The sequence below is a fragment of the Engraulis encrasicolus genome, chromosome 16 (genome assembly GCF_034702125.1).
Source record: "Engraulis encrasicolus isolate BLACKSEA-1 chromosome 16, IST_EnEncr_1.0, whole genome shotgun sequence".
In the NCBI taxonomy this organism is placed as follows: domain Eukaryota; kingdom Metazoa; phylum Chordata; class Actinopteri; order Clupeiformes; family Engraulidae; genus Engraulis; species Engraulis encrasicolus.
Window position 1 is genome coordinate 2,435,001 of NC_085872.1, and position 19,652 is coordinate 2,454,652.

General features: G+C 43.4%; 1 protein-coding gene across 1 annotated transcript in view; it reads right to left on the reverse strand.

Moving 5' to 3' along the window:
* Nucleotides 1–19,652, reverse strand: part of LOC134464928 (receptor-type tyrosine-protein phosphatase delta-like) — a 112,524-nt gene that overhangs the window by 74,190 nt on the left and 18,682 nt on the right. Inside the window, exon 3 of the mRNA XM_063218254.1 lies at nucleotides 1,104–1,177. The gene's annotated coding sequence lies outside the window, so the exon portion shown is untranslated. The remainder of the gene's footprint in view (nucleotides 1–1,103; nucleotides 1,178–19,652) is intronic.

Below are 19,652 nucleotides of genomic sequence, written 5' to 3' on the forward strand. Positions count from 1 at the left end.
AGACAGAGAGACAGAGAGAGAGAGAGCGTGCCTGTGTTTGTATATATATTATGGGTGTAAATAATAGTCGATATCTAGAGAAGAGAGAGAGAGAATATGAGTGTGTGCGTGCCGTGCATGTGTGTGCAAATGTCTGAGTGTGGTTGGGGGTAGGTACAGTAATTGATATCTGGTGGTTTTGATGGTTCAGGATCAGTGCTGGGACAGCGGTGGCCTAATTGTTGTTGATGTCAATGGAAGGTTGAAGATTCCCATACATATAGATCCCAGTCAATAGATGTGCCCTTCTCCATGGGTGACATGCCCTTGCGCACGGCACCTAACCACATATTGCTCAATGGACTAACCAATGCTCTGTAGTAACTGCAAGTCACTCTGGATAAAAGTGATAAAAGGAATGTAACGCTAGGGCTACACTGAATGCGCTATGCTACGTTAAGTAAAGTTATAAGGATTATGAGAGACACATTCCATCCCAGTCATTCAATGTTCAAAAGGCTGCCCTCAGGGAAACGACTGCTTTCCATAAAATGCAGAAAAGAGAGACTGCGCAAGAGTTTTTTTCCTCAAGCCATCCACTTTTTAAATTATTAGGAGAACTTTTTCTTTTACAAGTATTTTTTTAACCTTCTTTTTCACATTTCTTTTTTTAAAAATTATTATTATTATTATTATTATTATTATTATTATTATTATTATTATTATTACTATCCTACACAGCAGAGAGCAGTTGCAACCCTCATTTCACTGCCAATTGTGCCAGCACAAGGAAGCACGTGACAAATAAAAATCTTGAATCTTGAATCTTGAATTTTGTCAAGTGGCATCAACAGCATGGAAAAGAATGGGATAACTTTGTAGAATGTTTGCTGCAGTGCCATGTCTGGTGTAGCCAGTTCCACTGTTTATAGTTGAAGCGAACTGTTACGTCTTTGACTTAATGCATCCAGTGTAGCCCTTGGGTAATACAGTAATTTCTGTGTTCCTGTTGTGAAGTCATCACTACTTTACGTATTGACTACACAATGTTAAAAAATGTAAATAAAAATATACAGACAAAATATGACCATTACCATGGCATTATCAATATTCATATGACTTACCAGGTCTTAGGGGGCCTTATATGGGAGCTGTTTCAGCTTGAAGTGAGGAGAGATGAAAACTCTGCAGGATTCTCCTAGGGGACAAAATCAAACCTCACATTCAGTGACAGACAGAAAGCACTTCACCTCTTCATAGAACGTTGGAATCATCCACTCAGCAATCATCCAATCACATTCAAAGAAACACATACCATTGTTCCGTTCTCACACTGGCAATAAATCACTGGCATTTTGGAAATATCACTGATAAGAACATACATTTTTATAGTAATCATATACATTATAGCCTATATATGAGTGTGCATCTGTAAGTGTTACCATTCTTTGGTGAGCATGTTCTTTTCCAGCAATACCACTAGTGTGCACTGTTTAGTTACACATGCTTTTCTCACCTGACCCAGTTCTACAGGAGCATACTGTATCTACAACACTGTGCCTGCCTGCGTTTGTGTGTGCAAATGTGAATGCATGTGTGGGAAGGAGCGAGTGATGGCAGAAGTTTAGGTCTGGTGATGATAATGAACATCTTTTTCATAATACAATGCTGGTAATTTGTTGTAATGTGTGACCAAGTAAAATGGAAAGGAAAAGGGAAAAAAATACAATAGGCCTGTATGTATAAATCAAAAACAATCGATCTAATCTATCAAAATCTATCCATAGACTATTTTGACATATAATCCCAAATGAAACATCAGCAGATCTTGGTTTGTCATTTATCTTCTAAACATCCCTGAATGACAGATGAAAATGAAATTTAAATAAACATATACTGAATTTACTTTCCCATTAACAATTAAGCAATTAGCAATAATGCCAAAATAAATGCACCACACATAACAGTAGATGGCATGACCACCAGTGTGTAGTGATTAGGGGTGGGCATAGATTATTTTTTTTAATCTAGATTAATCTCATTGTAATTTTGAAATTAATCTAGATTAATCTAGATTCATCTATATCAAAATGGCTCATTCAGAAATTGCGCGCTAGCGAAATAATGCCGAAAAAACCCTTGGAGTTTCTTAAGACAGATGGCGCATTAGAACAGAGCTCATCTTTTTTTTTCAAAATGCATCTCATCTTCAAAAAATGGTCATGTTGATACTTGGTGATGAAAAAAAACGCACTGCAATATGTGCAAAATGTGTCCAATAGGAAGCATTTACAGTTATAAGATAGGGCCTACTGAAATTTCAAAATGAACGGCGCTATAACTTGTAGAGGCAAATACAGATGAATCTATCAAATATTTAGGCTATTTAAACAAAATGACCTGAACAATTCAGCATTTCTAATGGAGAGAGAGAGAGAGAGAGAGAGAGAGAGAGAGAGAGAGAGAGAGAGAGAGAGAGAGAGAGAGAGAGAGAGAATCTGCCACTGACTGTTAAAAAGAGCAGTGGCTCCTTTAAGAGAGGGAGGAGCTCTGCGCACAGTAAGCTCAGCAGCTCTCAGCAGAGGCAGGCTACTGGATATGTAGAACCAACAGCACTGGCCCACGGCAATTTGGCCTTAACCTGACAGTTGTTCTCAGAGTTAGAATGCCAGAGGAGTTACAACTCGAAATTAATTCAGTTTGCAAAAAAAAAATCAAGCGCGACAACCGCGAGGTTTATTACCGTCTGACATGAGAATATCTCACTGAGTCGCAAATGCGCGAATGCAACACAAACATTCAGCGAGAGTAGATATTGGCAGTTTCAGTTTGACAATCTTCAAAATGCATATCGCACAGAATATTTTGCAATTATGGCACAGGCAAGATTTCTGGAAGTTGTTTATGTGTTCCATGCAATACGAGAGGAAATGTAGGCAATGTCGGGCTGGTAGGCTACTCACACACAATAATGTCTATGCTTCACCTCAAACAATAACATCTCTTTAGTCTACCACTTATGAAAAAGCACTCAAACAACACCTACCACGGCAGAGGGATTAATGTTTTCAGCATGCAAACACTGTTCATATTTAGTAGGTCTGCTGAAGCAACAGGTGGAGAGGAGAAAGCCACTGGAGCGCAGTCTGAAAGCGTCTGTCAATGGAACGCTAGTGATGTGCATACCAAAACCCATATTTTGAGAATAGATTAACGTGCGATATTTTCTTTATCGCGCGACAAGAGTCTCACATTATCGCAGCACGTTAACGCCGATAACGGCCCACCACTAGTAGTGATATTTGATGTAGGACAAAGACAATTACAGTAGGCTACAGTTCTCAAATGGAGAGGCCTATGTCAATGGAAGGTGCATCAAACTAAATGTATTTTTAATACATTCAATACATTTTTCATCATTACCTCCGCTAAAGAGGTTATGGTTTCGGTCACATTCGTTTCTTTGTGTGTTTGTCTGTTCTTCACCATTGCGGGCGGATTTGGACATTCCAATTACTAACTCCACAAAAACAAGTCAGAAATAAAGACTTGAAATGAAAAAAATAGGGTGTAACCCCATGGCCTTGGTGAAGGTTTGCACTCTCTGAGTGCGTCTAGTTGTCATTACATTGCTCTTCACTCCCTGCAGCAGCAGGAGTTTACAGCTCTGCCTTCAACACGATCATCCAGGGGTCTGTTTCCCAAACAATCAACCAACTAAACATTAAGCCAATATGGTGCTGTGTCAGTTTGAACTGACTAACATCCAAGAAAAGACTGTTCCGAAGCTGTAGTACCAAGTTGGTCTGGACCTACTTGATTCGAACCAACACATTTCAAACCCTCATGATTTCAGATGTGTTCAGAGGCCTGTACTATGAAGCGGGGTTACGAGTTACTTTGAGAGTAACTTGGTAGTGTAACTTCCCGATTCACCCATACTATGCAAGGTGGATATGTGACGCGAAATATGCTGCCATGGCAATTTACTCTACATCTCAAACCTGGCATTAGCATTTGTGTTCTTGGTTAAGTTAGGGTTGAACTACTCTCTGACTGAAATCTCAAAACGGATTGATCCAGGGAGTGAGGATCATTCCGCTGTAAAGCCCAATTTCGTGCATCCATAATCTTCCTCCAAAAATGCTCTCTGTGAACTCTGTGAATTTACTCCACTCTCTGAAGGCGATGTCTCTAAACTCATCACCGAAAGCCGTCCAGTGATTACATCCATCATGAAGTTCTCAATGTCCTCTGGCACTGTCCCCTCTGCCTTCAAACAAGCAAGGGTAACACAGCTACTGAAGAAGCCCACACTCAACCCAGCACAAGTTGAAAACGACCGCCCTGTCTCACTGCTTCCCTTTCCATCCAAAACCGTGGAAAGGTCAGTTGCTCCTAAACCAGAAAAGACTACTGGACTCAAAACAATCCGGCTGCAGAAGTGGGCACTCAACTGAAAACGTCTTACTGTCAGTAACTGATGCTCAAAGGACTGCAAGAATGGAAGGAGTATCCTTGGTCCTCATCCTACTAGACCTTGACACCACAAGATAGGATACCACTCAACCACTCCTTAGTATACTCAAAACCATGGGAGTCACTGGTGCTGTCCACTCGTGGTTCCATTCATACCTCTCTGGATGCTCCTTCAGTGTGTCATGGCAAGGAAAACAACTTTTAACTTTCAACTCTTTTTAGTCTTCAACTCACATCCTCACCACAGGCGTACCCCAAGGATCAGTGCTGGGGCCCCTACTGTTTGCAATGTACACCTCTGGGACATGTCATTGAAACACATGGGTTCTCCTATCTGCTATGCTGATGACACCCAGATGTACCTATCGCTCTAGCCAGATGACCACGGTTTTGTCACGCATCTCGGCCTGCCTCACCAATCTGTCAACATGGATGAGGGTACACCACCTACAGTTGAACCTGTCCAAGACAGAGCTCCTAGTGATCCCAGCTAAAGAGTCAATCTGTTTTACTACATCAACCTCAAGATAGGCTCTGCCACTGTGACACCAAACAAAGTCGCCAAAAACCTCAGCGTCATGATTAATGACGAGCTGTCATTCTCCACATCACATCAGTCGCCACGTCTGCCGATTTGAGCTGTTCAACAATAAGACACTATCTGACCCTACGTGCTGCACCACTACTGGTTCAGGCCATGGTCATGTCCTGGACAACTGCAACTCCTTTCTGGCAGATCTTACTCCTTGTGCCATAAAAAAACACAGCAGAATTTGGCAGAAAGTTTGGTATTCACTCATCCCAAAAGGACCCATGTTACTCCTCTATTCATTGAGTTGCACTGGCTACCACTCGCTGCCTGGATCAAGCAAAAGGCCTTGACCTTCTCAGGACCATCTCAGATATTACCCCAGCTTATCTGAAGGACTTACTTAGTCCGTATGTTCCTGGAAGAAAGCTACACTCCTCCAACACAAAGCACCTGGCCCTGCTGCCTGCTCGTTCTTAGCGATCCCAGTCAAGACTATTCTCTGTTATTGTTCCTCAGTGGTGGAACAGACTCCCAGAGGCAGCGAGACTAGGCACATCTCTTTCAACCTTCAAGAAGCAAGAAAAGACTATTTTATTTTTTTATTTTATTAAAGGATCCCCATTAGCTTATGCAGCAGCTCGCTAGTCTTCCTGGGGTCCTAATTCCAAATACGTGTCAAACATCACATTTCAGATTAATAACCATACAAATAGACATGCCTTGCAAAAATTTTAAAAAGATTCAAGCAAATAAAATACAAGAAGATATCAAAAGGTCGAGAACAAGTCTAGCAAACTGTTATAAAATGCAATTCTGCCACATTGTTGAAAGTTCTCCTTCACATATTTAAAACAATAAAACAGACCTTATATTCTCTTTCATTGCTTGAGCTGACACAGTCCTGGGTTAGACTCTATGTTTGTGTGTGTGTGTGTGTGTGTGTGTGTGTGTGTGTGTGTGTGTGTGTGTGTGTGTGTGTGTGTGTGTGTGTGTCTGTGTGTGTCTGTGTGTGTCTGTGTGTGTGTGTGCGCGCCTGTGCGTGTGTGTGTGTGTATGCATGTGTGTGTGTGTGTGTGTGCATGTGTGTGTGTGTGTGTGTGCTAATGTACTTTTTTGTGTACTAACCATACTTGGCATCTACACTTTGATCTATATATTTCCTGTGCACTTCGTATCTGCTAGTGTTGTTGGTTGTGATCATGTCTTCTATTGTAAGTCGCTTTGGTTAAAAAGCGTCTGCCAAATGTAATGCAATGTAATGAGATGTAAAGGGAGCTGCCCCACAGCACACAGGGAGAGACTCCACAGGAGGATGGTCAAGACCACACAGGAAATCATTGGCTGCCCTCTTCCCTTTCAGATGGACATACTGTATGCCTCACAATGCGTCAGCAGAGCCAAGATTATCTAGCCTGATAATCATCGACTTTCAAACTTGGTGTGACAAAGAGCATAACAATTAACATTTCCCAAACAGCATGGTTGATCCGCCTCCCTTGGTTTGCTAATGGTTGTTTGCTTCCCGACAAAGTGGGAGGAGTTCCCGTTCTTTTGGGAGCCCAGAAATGATATTTGTATTGCTCTTGGCCTGACTAAAGATTATCATCAAGGACAGCTCCCACCCTGCCTCTGAACTGGATGACAGTTTGCGCTCAGCTACGGGTGCGCTACAGCTGCACCATAATGGGAACAAACAGACCATCACCCTGAACATGCACTGGCTTTACAACCTTATCTACTGTTTCACCCCCCACTCAGGACTTTGGCCCTTATATAGTGATATATAGTGTCGTGTAGTAACCACAGTGTGCCCAGCAACAAGTTAATAAATTAGGAAATGTGTTGCGCAGTACCAGTAACTATACAATATACTGTGTAAAATATCAGTATACCATTATTTACAATACAATGGTAATTGTAGAGTAGCAGAGAAGAGTACTTAAATTAATGTGTCTCAGCATATGAATAAACAAATACACAAAACATAATACACATTATTGCACAACATATTAATTAAGCATATAGCACACATTGGCATACATTCAGCCATTAGGTAGATCACACATACACACACTCATGCACACGCGCACACATACACTCACACGCACACGTGTACACGCACGCACACACACACGCACACGCACACGCACACGCACACGCACACGCACGCACACACACACACACACACACACACACACACACACACACACACACACACACACACACACACACACACACACACACACACACAAACACACACACACACACACACACACACACACACACACACACACACACACACACACACACACACACACACACAGACCAGCAGCAGTGATTGACGATATAGAGCAAGAGTGGGTCATTATAAGTGCTATACAGATACATGTGGATCATTTCACATGTCCAAACCATTAATTTCATACGTAGTTTGACACAAAATTGTGGAGTTTACATTATGGCTGAAACCAATGAAAATTGGAAACTGGAACTGGAAAAGGGTAGGGTATGAATGCGCCTACAGAGGCTGTATGAGAATTGCTATAGACCCACTCTAGACCCACATCAGAGTTGTATAAACTAGTAGAATTACTGTAACAGATGTAATTACAACACTAGTAGTATGATTTTAAAAGGTTGCAACTGTAATATGAAAATACAAGGTTGTGACTAATACAGTTTGTGTTGTAATCACATAAATAATACTAATAAATAGTAAAAGAAGACAGAAACTAGTCAAAGTATATCCTGAATAAGGGTATGGATTTATTTACAGTGCAGAAGTGAGTAGGCCTATACAAAAGTACAAAAACAACAGAATACACAAAGCCAGCCTCAATCCAAAAACTCAAATTACAAACTAAAACAAAAAAGACTTTCTGAATATACAAACTTCTATGCACATACTTTTCTCAACACAGCCTCACAGCTAGCATGCGTTCACATCACCCTCTCTCTCAACAATGTAAAAAGCTGTCCCTTTTAAATGGCTCACAGACAGAGGCTCTCTGCTTATTGGTCCAGTAATTACCCAATGAGAAAATTAGGTTAACAAAAGTATTGTAACACACATTTAAATCCCCATACAAAATATCACAATATTCCCAAACCCCTGCTAGAAATAATAGAAATGACAACGGCAACATTTGCATTGATACATGTTTGAAATAAAGCCGCACAATACTGTTCCCCACATCTCTACACTTCCGTGTGACAAAAGTTCTCTACACTGTACCAGATCAGTTTTTAAGAACGTTGGTTCCGAGAGGCTCTGATTTCCCCCTGGACCAAATTGCTGACGCACCAGTATGTGAGAGGAACGGAAATGGGAGCTTGCGTAAATTCTACCAGGGAGACTCGAATTTCTCGGCTGTCAAACTTAGCCTACTAGGCCAACCAACAAATCTTCCTTTTGACAGATCATACATGCGTCATCATTGCCCAGGATCGCCAACCAATCACAACGCGAGATTGGGGGTTCCCCCGTTACGCGTCACTCATGCATCGTTACCTCTCAGCCAATGGATCACATTCACGTTTGTTTAAATAGCTGTCACTCATTCTGTTCTCTGCTTTTCAGTTAAGCCGATTTTGAAGTGGCTGTCCGGCGTTTTCGTTATCAAACATTCTGTTTATTTTCTACCTGGTTACTTGATAACTCCTCACCTTGCCGTTGCTGGGATGGGATTTCCAACCGCTCAAACGCGTGGCACGCAATCGGTGCTTTTTAACAGCCTAATCATTTTCTCGCAAGGCTTCAATCAATTTGTTTGGCACGCCGCTCCCTGATTTCTGTGGATTTGCTTTTGAACTAGCCTGCCTGTGGATGGATTTCCCCGAACTGGTGCATTTCGTGAGTAACCTGGCGGCTTTCCCTTCACTTGCCCTGCGGACCCAGGGAACGTTTATCTCAGCGAATGACTATTTTTGCGGGGGAGAATTGTTGTCCAGGCAAGTCGCCTCTTATGCCTCATACTCGGCTTGTTGCACTGTCTCGGATATCAGTATCGTCTGCCGCTGGTTGACTGATGGCCTACGTTTCGTTTGCGGTCATTTGGGAGAATTCCATGAATTGGTTGGAGTGACTTTTGGAACAATTTGCTGGGGAAGGGCGGACTCGAAGTAACTGGGCCCGCGGTGCTCTCTCGTTGCGCCTCGCGCACTTAGCCAGCTTATCTGCTCAGCACATTTGTTTTTTTTCGGAGGCGTGATTGGGTACTGCGAGTCACAATTTACTTGGTCCTCGTCGGCCTCATCTGCTTGCGGATGGACTGGTGATTCGCTTGCCAATATTATAGAGCATTTATGAACCGGTCGGTGTGGCTTTTTTTGAAACGTTTGCTGGGATACAGATCTTAAATGGGCTACTTATATATCGAAGCGCCTCGCCCGCATGCATAACCCACATTACCTTCTGTGTTGTTTCGTGCTACTGCCTGTCACGACACCGGACGGAGGACATTGCAGAGCCTTGTACTCGTTCTTAATTGTCCTGATTACAAACGTTCTTCCTATGTTCCGGAGCGATGTTGCAAGGACCTCAGCCTACGGGCCGTAGCACCGCCTACAGTTTTTCATTCACGTGGATTCCGGTCGTGCGTTCATCAGTTTGCACCTGCCTATTTCAATGTTCCGTTCAGTAGCCTATGCCCACAACACGAGCCTATTTTACGTTTTCGTTTGCATGGACTGGCCCATGTGGCGGTCTCGTTGACTTTTAAGAGTTATGACTTCGGTTCTTAGGCCTAGACTTCTGGATCGCACATTAAGCTTATGCGCGCATGCCAATCATCACCTCTTGTCGTCGCACTGCCTGCAGTTCGTATTGATAAGTGTACCTTGCTTCCTCACTCCCGCTTCAAGTCATTAAGGGCTGGATTAAGTTAAAGGGACACGATGTGAGATTTTTAGTTGTTTATTTCCAGACTTCATGCTGCCAGTTCACTAATTACCTTTTTCATGAATACTTACCCCACCATCAAATTCCAAGTATTCCTATGACTGAAAAATTGCACTTTTCTTACATGTAAGGGGGGGATCACAGACCTGTATTAACACAGGTCTGTGAAGGGGATCTTCTCCATGGTCCACCATTTTGAATTTACCAAATAGCAATTTTTAGCACCAAACAATGACTTTACTTGGACCATACTAGAAAATATTGTTTATTACATGGTAAATGTTCATGTAAAGACCAAATTTGGCAATAGGCAGCTCAGTTTCAATGAGCAGCATAGTTGCAGTACCTTTTTTTGACCATTTCCTGCACAGTGTACCTTTAAAGATCACGCGGGGCTTTCGGCTGCCGCTCCCGGATCGCATCGAGGGACATTGTAGCCGGTTGCAATGCCTTGTCTATTTCGAGTTATTCTGATCACAATGGGCTACATATACACCGTCCAAATTTAAGTAAATAAATGAGTGATATCCGTGGGAAGTACATCGATGATGACAGTTAATAATCATACTTAAATTATACATGAAACTCTGCCCATGGAGTCCTGTCAGGGTTCTGATCCCATTGGTAGCCATCTATGGGCTAACCCTCTCACTCTGTACACCACTCGTGCCCTTAGGCTTCATTGGAATCGTCAGGGCGCTCGGACTGTGATGTGTCGTATTGTGTTTGTTTTCTCATATCTGGTGATGGTGGTCTCTGCTGCTTCCCGTACACTTTCACATACACGTGCGCCTGCCGCTCCCACGTTAGGGCATACGCTACGTCATGCACTGGGCATCGGCCCCAACGTCGGAGTGGGCATCGGCCCCAACGTCGGACTGGGCATCCGGCCCCAACGTCGGACTGGGCTCTGGCCCCAACGATGGACTGGGCTCTGGCCCCAACGATGGACTGGGCTCTGGCCCCAAAGATGGACTGGGCTCTGGCCCCAACGATGGACTGGGCTCTGGCCCCAACGATGGACTGGGCTCTGGCCCCAACGATGGACTGGGCTCTGGCCCCAACGATGGACTGGGCTCTGGCCCCGACGACGGACTGGGCTCTGGCCCCGACGACGGACTGGGCATCGGCCCCGACACTGGACTGGGCATCGGCCCCAACGTCATCCTGGGCCGGCGACTCTACATCATCCTGGGCCGGCGACTCTACATCATCCTGGGCCGGCGACTCTACATCATCCTGGGCCGGCGACTCTACATCATCCTGGGCCGGCGACTCTACATCATCCTGGGCCGGCGACTCTACATCACCCTGGGCCGGCGACTCTACATCACCCTGGGCCGGCGACTCTAACATCAACCCTGGGCCGGCGACTCTACATCACCCTGGGCCGCGACTCTACAAATCACCCTGGGCCGGCGACTCAACATCACCCTGGGCCGGCGACTCAACACCACCCTGGGCCGGCGACTCAACATCACCCTGGGCCGGCGACTCAACACCACCCTGGGCCGGCGACTCAACATCATCCTGGACCGGGGACTCAACATCACCCTGGGCCGGCGCCTCAGGGCTCGTGCTTCAACGGCACACCTCAGCATTGCCCTGGGCTGTCGCACCTCAACACCACGGCTCAAAATCACAACTCGGCATCACAATGGGCCATCGCCTCAGCATCGCACTGGGCTGTCGCCCCAACTTTAACGCCAGTCACCTGGTTGTATCGGTATCCTCATCCATCCTGCATGACAAACTTATCGCAGCTACCCACTGGTAGCGAGTAGGAGTTTATGTCTATTTTGATATGCCGTTTTTGTTCTGGTACCGTCATTCAGTGATGTTTCAGCTTTCTGCTCTGTCCCTCTCAGGTCTCGATAACCGGCTCTCCAACTCTCCTCTGTCGTAAGCTCGCACTTTCTGCATTCTCCTGACTAAGGTGCCACCCTTTTTTATTGCTAGTCTAATCATGCAGTTACCGCAAGTTGTTTCTCTCAACCAACCAGGGCATCCGCCCCACTGCCCTGTGTCCATGCCTGCTTTTTGCACAAGCATTCACCGCGCCACACCGCGTAGGTGTTTATCATAACTGACATGGTGTTATTATTCTTGGTCGAGATGTTTTCTTGGTGTTTCATTCTTTGTTCGTTTCAGCTACAAGCTCTGCTCTCTCCCTCTCTTAGGTCATGATTACCAGTTGTCTGCCGATTCTCCTCTGTTTTAACCTGACCTTTCTGCTATCCTGGCCGAGGTGCTTCGTCTTTTAATGTTAGCCACTCATTCTTTGTCTAAAGCTGTCTCTCTCACCACTCTGGGCAGACGCCCGCATAGTGCAGGCTTTCAGCCGCTGGTCTGACGCAGTGCATCTTGCATTCGGCTCATTCCTCGCTTTGTCATCTGGCTCAGTGTACTGTTTTCTGTTCTGTTAACTCTGTTTCGTTCTTCTCGTTCCTCGCCCAAGAGGTATACAGCACGCTCGTTCAGAATTGGCGTGGCCACCACGGCCGCTAAGCGGGTCTGTCCCCTACTGCGATCAAGGCGCTGGGACGTTGTCGTCTGGCGCATACGCTTCCTGCATTTGCCTCACTCCTCATCACCTCGTTGAAGCTTGCTATATCTGGTCTGTAACTTTATGTTTTTCTATTCTCATTTCTGGTGACGGTGGTATTTTGCTGCACCGGCGGCATTCACTCCATCTCTTGGGGGGCTATCGCTCCGGTCACCCGGTCATGTCTGTATTCTATCCTTCTCTCATCTATCAGATCGATTTTAATAGTGGTGTCCGTAAGCCTGTTATCACTATATTTTGTAACATTGAACCAGCCTAGTTGCCATGGTTGTTTATCTATGATGTCAACTATCATACCTCATATTATAGCCTACATTCATTCATCCCATCCATTCATTTACTCATTCATCACCATGTTATACTCTCTCTCCTAGGTCACGATTCCGGCTCTCTACCTACTGTCATAATCTAAGTTTTCAGCGCTCTCCTGACCAAGGTGCATCTATCAATCAAATCATAACGCTCTGCTGTGTCTCTGCTCTCAGCGCATACCGCGCCATGTCTTTCTCGCATAGCCTAAGGTACCGACATTATCATCATCACCATCATCATCACAGGCTTCATGCCTCCGCTAGACCACCGCCCATAAGCTTAAGCCTTAGAACATCCCTATCATTTTTATAATCTCATTTAATCTATCATCATTTGTCTTCCAACACCTATCACTTATCACTCATCATCATCATTATTATTATTATCATTGTAATCATTGTCGTCATTGTCATCGTTATCATTATCATCTTTATCATCATCATCATTGTTATCATCGTCATCATTATCATCATTGTCATCATTATCGTCATTGTCATCATTATCATTATCATCTTCATCATTGTCATCATTGTCATCATTATCGTCATCATCGTCATCATTGCCATTGTCATCATTGTCATTGTCATCATTATCATCATTATCATTATCATCATCATCTCATCATCATCACCTATCATCCTTCATCTTCCGTCTATCATCAATCAATCATCTAACTAACTTTTCATGTCTTTCAGATGGTGTCTCCTTGTAAGCGGTAGGTGAGTTCACTTCTAATCTCTATATTTTGGGCAGGCTACGCCCGCCTCCATCTCCGCTGGAGGATATGCTGTCCTATCCCGGAGTTCAACGCGAAGACGGGAACCTTCGCCAAACTGATTCATGCATTTTATCAAGTGTTAATGTTCGCCAAACTTTTATGCATTCCTGTATCATGTCTAATGTTCAATAAATGTTAATAACGTTCATTTTGCCTCTCGAGTCTTCATGGTAGAAATGGGAGCTTGCGTAAATTCTACCAGGGAGACTCGAATTTCTCGGCTGTCAAACTTAGCCTACTAGGCCAACCAACAAATCTTCCTTTTGACAGATCATACATGCGTCATTATTGCCCAGGATCGCCAACCAATCACAACGCGAGATTGGGGGTTCCCCCGTTACGCGTCACTCATGCATCGTTACCTCTCAGCCAATGGATCACATTCACGTTTGTTTAAATAGCTGTCACTCATCCTCTGTTCTCCTGCTTTTCAGTTAAGCCGATTTGAAGCCAACCACCACCCCTCCGTCCACCGTCACCAGAGGTTCCCGTCTGTTAGGGGCAAGGCTACGCCGCCTCCATCTCCGCTGGAGGATATGCTGTCCTATCCCGGAGTTCAACGCGAAGACGGGAACCTTCGCCAAACTGATTCATGCATTTTATCAAGTGTTATTGTTCGCCAAACTTTTATGCATTCCTGTATCATGTCTAATGTTCAATAAATGTTAATAACGTTCGTTTGCCTCTCGAGTCTTCATGGTAGAATGCTCGATTGTCTCGTGGGGTTATTGCAATGCCTTTGGATTATGGAGATGACACAACGGATACTGCACTGCCCACTAAGATGTAAATAAATTAATCTTTAAACAAAATGCAGTAGTGCTCAGTCATTGGTGTATACATATTGTTTTTAATGCCGTGCTTCATATAATAGTGGTGGCCTCTTTAAGATATCCGGTGACGTTTGCACACACTGCTCTTCTGTTCATGCGCGGCACCATGTTGTTTAGTCTCTTTAAGTTAATAAAGATGACTCACACCTTCGAGTCTAAATGTGTGAATTCTCTTTTTGCCCAATGCAGCTTCCACACTGGTGACCCCTACATTTGTTTACTGGACATATCCAGATCGCCATGACCAATGCTGTGTTTCTCAAGCTCCCCGAATTCTGGGAATCATCGGCGTCAGCCTGGTTTGCTGAGATTGAGGCATAATTTGACTTGCATCAGATCACTGCCAACGACACTAAAAGTCCCATGTGGTGTCTGCCCTCGGCAGTTCTATGGCATTGAGAGTGGTGAGCCTTCCTCCGTTCTGGTGCTGTGTCAGACATGCTGACATGCTCGTCGCAGCAGCAGGCCCACATCGGCAGCAGTCTTTAGGTGTGCACTTCTGCCATGCCAAGTTTGGCCCCAAAGGCGAAACAATGCAGCTTCAGTGGAGTGGGAAAACGCCAAGCCCGGCACTGCCTAGTGGCCGTGAGCGTTGGCCATGCCGGCAGGCTGCTGTTCATCTTCGACTCCATGTACGGCTGGCTCTTCTTTTACGACACAAGGGAGTCTACTGCATGCTTCAAGTTTTTTTTTTCGAGTTCACAGGTGAATGTGGTAGTTGACACAACCCACATTTTGGGCAAATCGGGAAAAACAGCTCAAGGTCAAAGGTCACAGGTGAAGACTTTTTTTGTAATAAGGCTATGTGCAGACTACATGATATTTAACAACAGAAAATATCCGAACAGAGTGGATTTTCAAAATGTAGAAAGCCGCCGCAATGATTTTCTTTCCTTGAGAAAAGCATCAAGGGTTGTTTTTAATCCCCATGACAACCACTAGCTGTAGAACACAAGCAGGCAACATTGCGGCTTCAAAGACATGTTAGCTAGCTTTTATTTAGCGTCAACTGGCAGCTATAATTGTAATTCACCATGATGAGGATGAAAGAATTGGCCCTTGCTTTGACGTTGTAAGCCAACGAGGATGGCAACGAACAACTTTTTTTCTGAAAACAACTTCACTCTCAACATTCATTGGCCAGCTTTTCTCAGAGGACACTTTTCTCAACCTAAACACCCTAAAATCCACCTGGGGTGGGAGGATATCAATACCAAATAAGTACAATGTATAACATCCACCTACATCTGAGGAAAGCCCATGTAGTGTGCACACACTCTAACTGTCAAAAACGGTCCGTTTTCCCACTAACCTTTTTAATTTGTTTGTGAGATATTCTCGTCCATTGCAAAAATGAATAAGGCATAGGGTCTGTTACATAACCATATGCCAAGCACTACTTGTTTGCCACTCCACACTTCACAGCCTAATTTTGTTTGTCAGCTCAGGTATGTACAGACACAAATTACAGTAATGAATGCCATGTAGCACAGGTGAAAATCATACTGTGTCATTCATTCATTATTTTCACAAAATGGCACATGGTTGAGGTGATATAGTCTGCCGAATGGTAAGCTATTACACAAAACATCTGTGTTTTTGGCACCCAGAGGGCTAGCAATGGTCCTATATTGATTATTATATTAGATTTTGTCTCTTTACATGCATGTCTGTTGCTAGCATAATATGCTTTTTAAAAAAGAAAAAGCTATTTCTGCTCATGTAGGTTAGGACCATACGGATAGACATGAAAGCTTCCTCTTCTCCTGCTCCCCTATGCTTACTGTCAATCAAGCACACACTCAAAGCAACACTCATTCTTACTCTGCCCGCTCTCCCTCTCCTCTCCACTCACTCTCTCTCTCTCTCTCTCTCTCTCTCTCTCTCTCTCTCTCTCTCTCTCTCTCTCTCTCTCTCTCTCTCTCTCTCTCTCTCCTCTCTCCTCTCTCGTGTGCACGCACTCACAGACACAGTCCAACCTTAATATATTTGTGGGGCCCTCCCATTTATTTCCTTTCATATTAACCCTAACAATGGCTAAAGAATGTTAAACTGTGCCCAAACCAAACCAATCCCTAACCCTAACCTGTCAGTGAGGATTTTTTTTTACATTTTTACTTTTACCAGTAACAATAAAACTACCCCAGAAAAAGAGGTCAAAACATGTGGGGTCCACGATTTGGGCCCCAAAAGGAGTGAGAGCCCCACCTTGTTGGTGTGCTCCAATAGCAGTGGCCTCAAGAAAGATTGGTGCAGTACACACACACACACGCGCACGCACGCACGCACGCACGCACGCACGCACGCACACACACACACACACACACACACACACACACACACACACACACACACACACACACACACTTGTGTGCATCACACAATTTAGATGCAGGCAAAATCTAAACACTCTTTTCTCGCATGAACCTCAAAGCTTCAGCTTTTACCACCAAAAGGCTGATACAACATAAAGCAGGACAATCTGCCTCAATCAACCACAGGCGATGAAACCAACACCTCAACCTCCAACCATGAAAAAAGAAAAACAATAATTATCAGTAAAGGTAAAGCCATATCTTTTCAAAGAACGTTGCAGCTGCCCACAGTGACCCACAGGCATAGTGGCCTTGGAATACCAAACAATGAATTTGCAAATGATTGGCTAATTACAGAGCCTGCCATTACTCACCAGTGGCCCAGTTTACAGAGCACAGCAGTGAATGGGGAGGGGGAGGACTCCTCTGGGTTAGCTTTTTATTAATGAGCGCCTCTGTAGCCTAGTTTATCTGGACTACATACAAGGGCTCTGTGTGTGTGTGTGTGTGTGTGTGTGTGTGTGTGTGTGTGTGTGTGTGTGTGTGTGTGTGTGTGTGTGTGTGTGTGTGTGTGTGTGTGTGTGTGTGTGTGTGTGTGCGCGTGTGTGTGTGTGAGCATGTATGTGTGTTTACTTCAAAGACTTTACAGTAGGCTCCCTCATCAGCTTTGTATGCATGTATAGGTTTGAGAATAAGGTTGAGAACCATATGGTCACAGATATAATTTGCCAAGTACATGTGCATTTAAGTCATTGTTTTGAATGCTTTAAGTTGAATGCTTATTTGGCGTTTTTCTTGAACTTTTTACCGAATTCATTTGCGAATTACTAGATTATCCAGATCACCAGATTCATAACCAGAGGTGGCGTCAGATAGTGTCATCAACATCAGAGGGAGATTTACGTGTTTTAAATGAACGTGCTTACAAACTATTGAAATATTACAATAATTATTTATTTTAAATTTTATTTTTAAAATAATTTTTTTTTTACTTCACTGAAAACAGTTAAGTATGGGGAGGTTGTTCTTCGTCTGTGATAATAAACAGACATTTGTCTGTGATAATGACTTCTATATTTTGGATTTGAACTTTTTTTCCTTTCAAAATTAAAGCCTGTTTTATACACATTCTCAAGAATTAGTGACATATAACCTTAAATCTTGAAAAATTATATGGACATAAAAAAAGCCCTCAACAATTTTCCAAATAAGCTGAACATCAACGTTGGAATAAAACATAAATGAACATAAATGTGTATATAAAAGAGCAACATTTTGAAGCACTCCTTACCGAAGTTAAAAGGCCTTTATTAAATTCTGGCCAACACGTTTCGACTATGTCTTCTTCAGGTCAATAAATGATGGGGCATCCTCTTTTTACCCAGTTGTCCTCCTTTTTCACAACAAGTGTCCTCTTTCTATCCCAGTCTACTCTATACTGTACTGTAGCTCATCAGCTGATACTGAACACATTCAGCAGTCCCTGCAGCAGAGGTGTGCAGTGCACAGATAGGGACAAGGTGGTGGTACCTGCTCCTTTGCCCTACTGGACAGAAAATTACCCCTTTCGAAATGATAATGTACATGCTTCATGATCAAAAGTACTTTACTTTATGTATGTAGCCTATGTATGTATATGTATGTATGTATGTATGTATGTATGTATGTATGTATGTATGTATGTATGTATGTATGTATGTATGTATGTATGTATGTATGTACCGTACGTATGTATGTATGTATGTATGTATGTATGTATGTATGTATGTATGTATGTATGTATGTATGTATGTATGTATGTATGTATGTATGTATGTATGTACAGTGGTGCTCATATGTTTACATACCCCAGCAGAATATACGCTTTCTTGGCGATTTCTCACAAAATATGAAGGATTACACAAAACCTTTTTTTTCACTCATTGCTAGTGACTAGCTTGAAATATGTATTAGCAATATTCTGTGTTTACTCTTTCAAAAGCATGATCACAACCCAAACTACCCAAATGACCCTGTTCAAAAGTTTACATACCCTAGTTTCTGATGCTGAATATGGCCCTGTTTAACATCAGGGACCGCTCTAAATTGTTTGTGGTAGTTGTGGATAAGGCTCTTAATGTTCTCAGTTTACAAAACAGCACATTCTTCCTGGCAGAATGGTTGTTTCCTATAATATCTTTGGGTGTCTTGCTGGAACCTCACATTTGACGTTTCCCCTGAGTGGCTGAATGATGTTGAGATCAGGAGAGTGAGACGGTCGCTCAAAAACGTCATTTTATTCTTTCTGAAGCTAATGACGGGTTGATTTGGCTTTCTGTGCTGAAATATTGTCATGTTGGCATGTCCAAACAATGGACCATGTGCAGTTTCAAGGCTGATGAGTGTCAAGTTTCCTCCAGTATTTTTCACTGGGCAATGTATTCATCATTCTGTGAGTATGGACCAAAAGTGTAGTGCATTTGTAACTCAAATGTCCCCATGACATCAGCAGAGGTGGAAGAAGTACTGAAGTTGTGTACTTAAGTAAAAGTAGAAGTACCCTGCGAAAAAATTACTCAAGTGAAAGTAAAAGTTGTTTACCAAAAACGTACTTAAGTAAAAGTCCTAAGTACTAACTTTTAAATGTACTTTTCAGTACAAAAGTACAAGTAGGCCTACACGCGCACTGGCTGTCTTTCTCCATGTCTACCTACTTGATACAATAGGAAAAATTGTCTGCAACGGTTTTCGGTTCCATTTGAACATGACTATGGAGTCCTGTTAATGTTTTTAAAAGTATATTTTCTATCTGGGTGTCAATTTGGAAGAGGGGCTTGGTCCCACCTCCCTGCCCGCAGCTGAGGCTACTGAAATATCCACGAAACACAACAGGAAAACCTAGGATAAATGTAACTAGTAACAAAGTCTTCTCCTAGAAATGTAAGGAGTAGAAAGTACAAGTAATTGTCAAAAAATGTA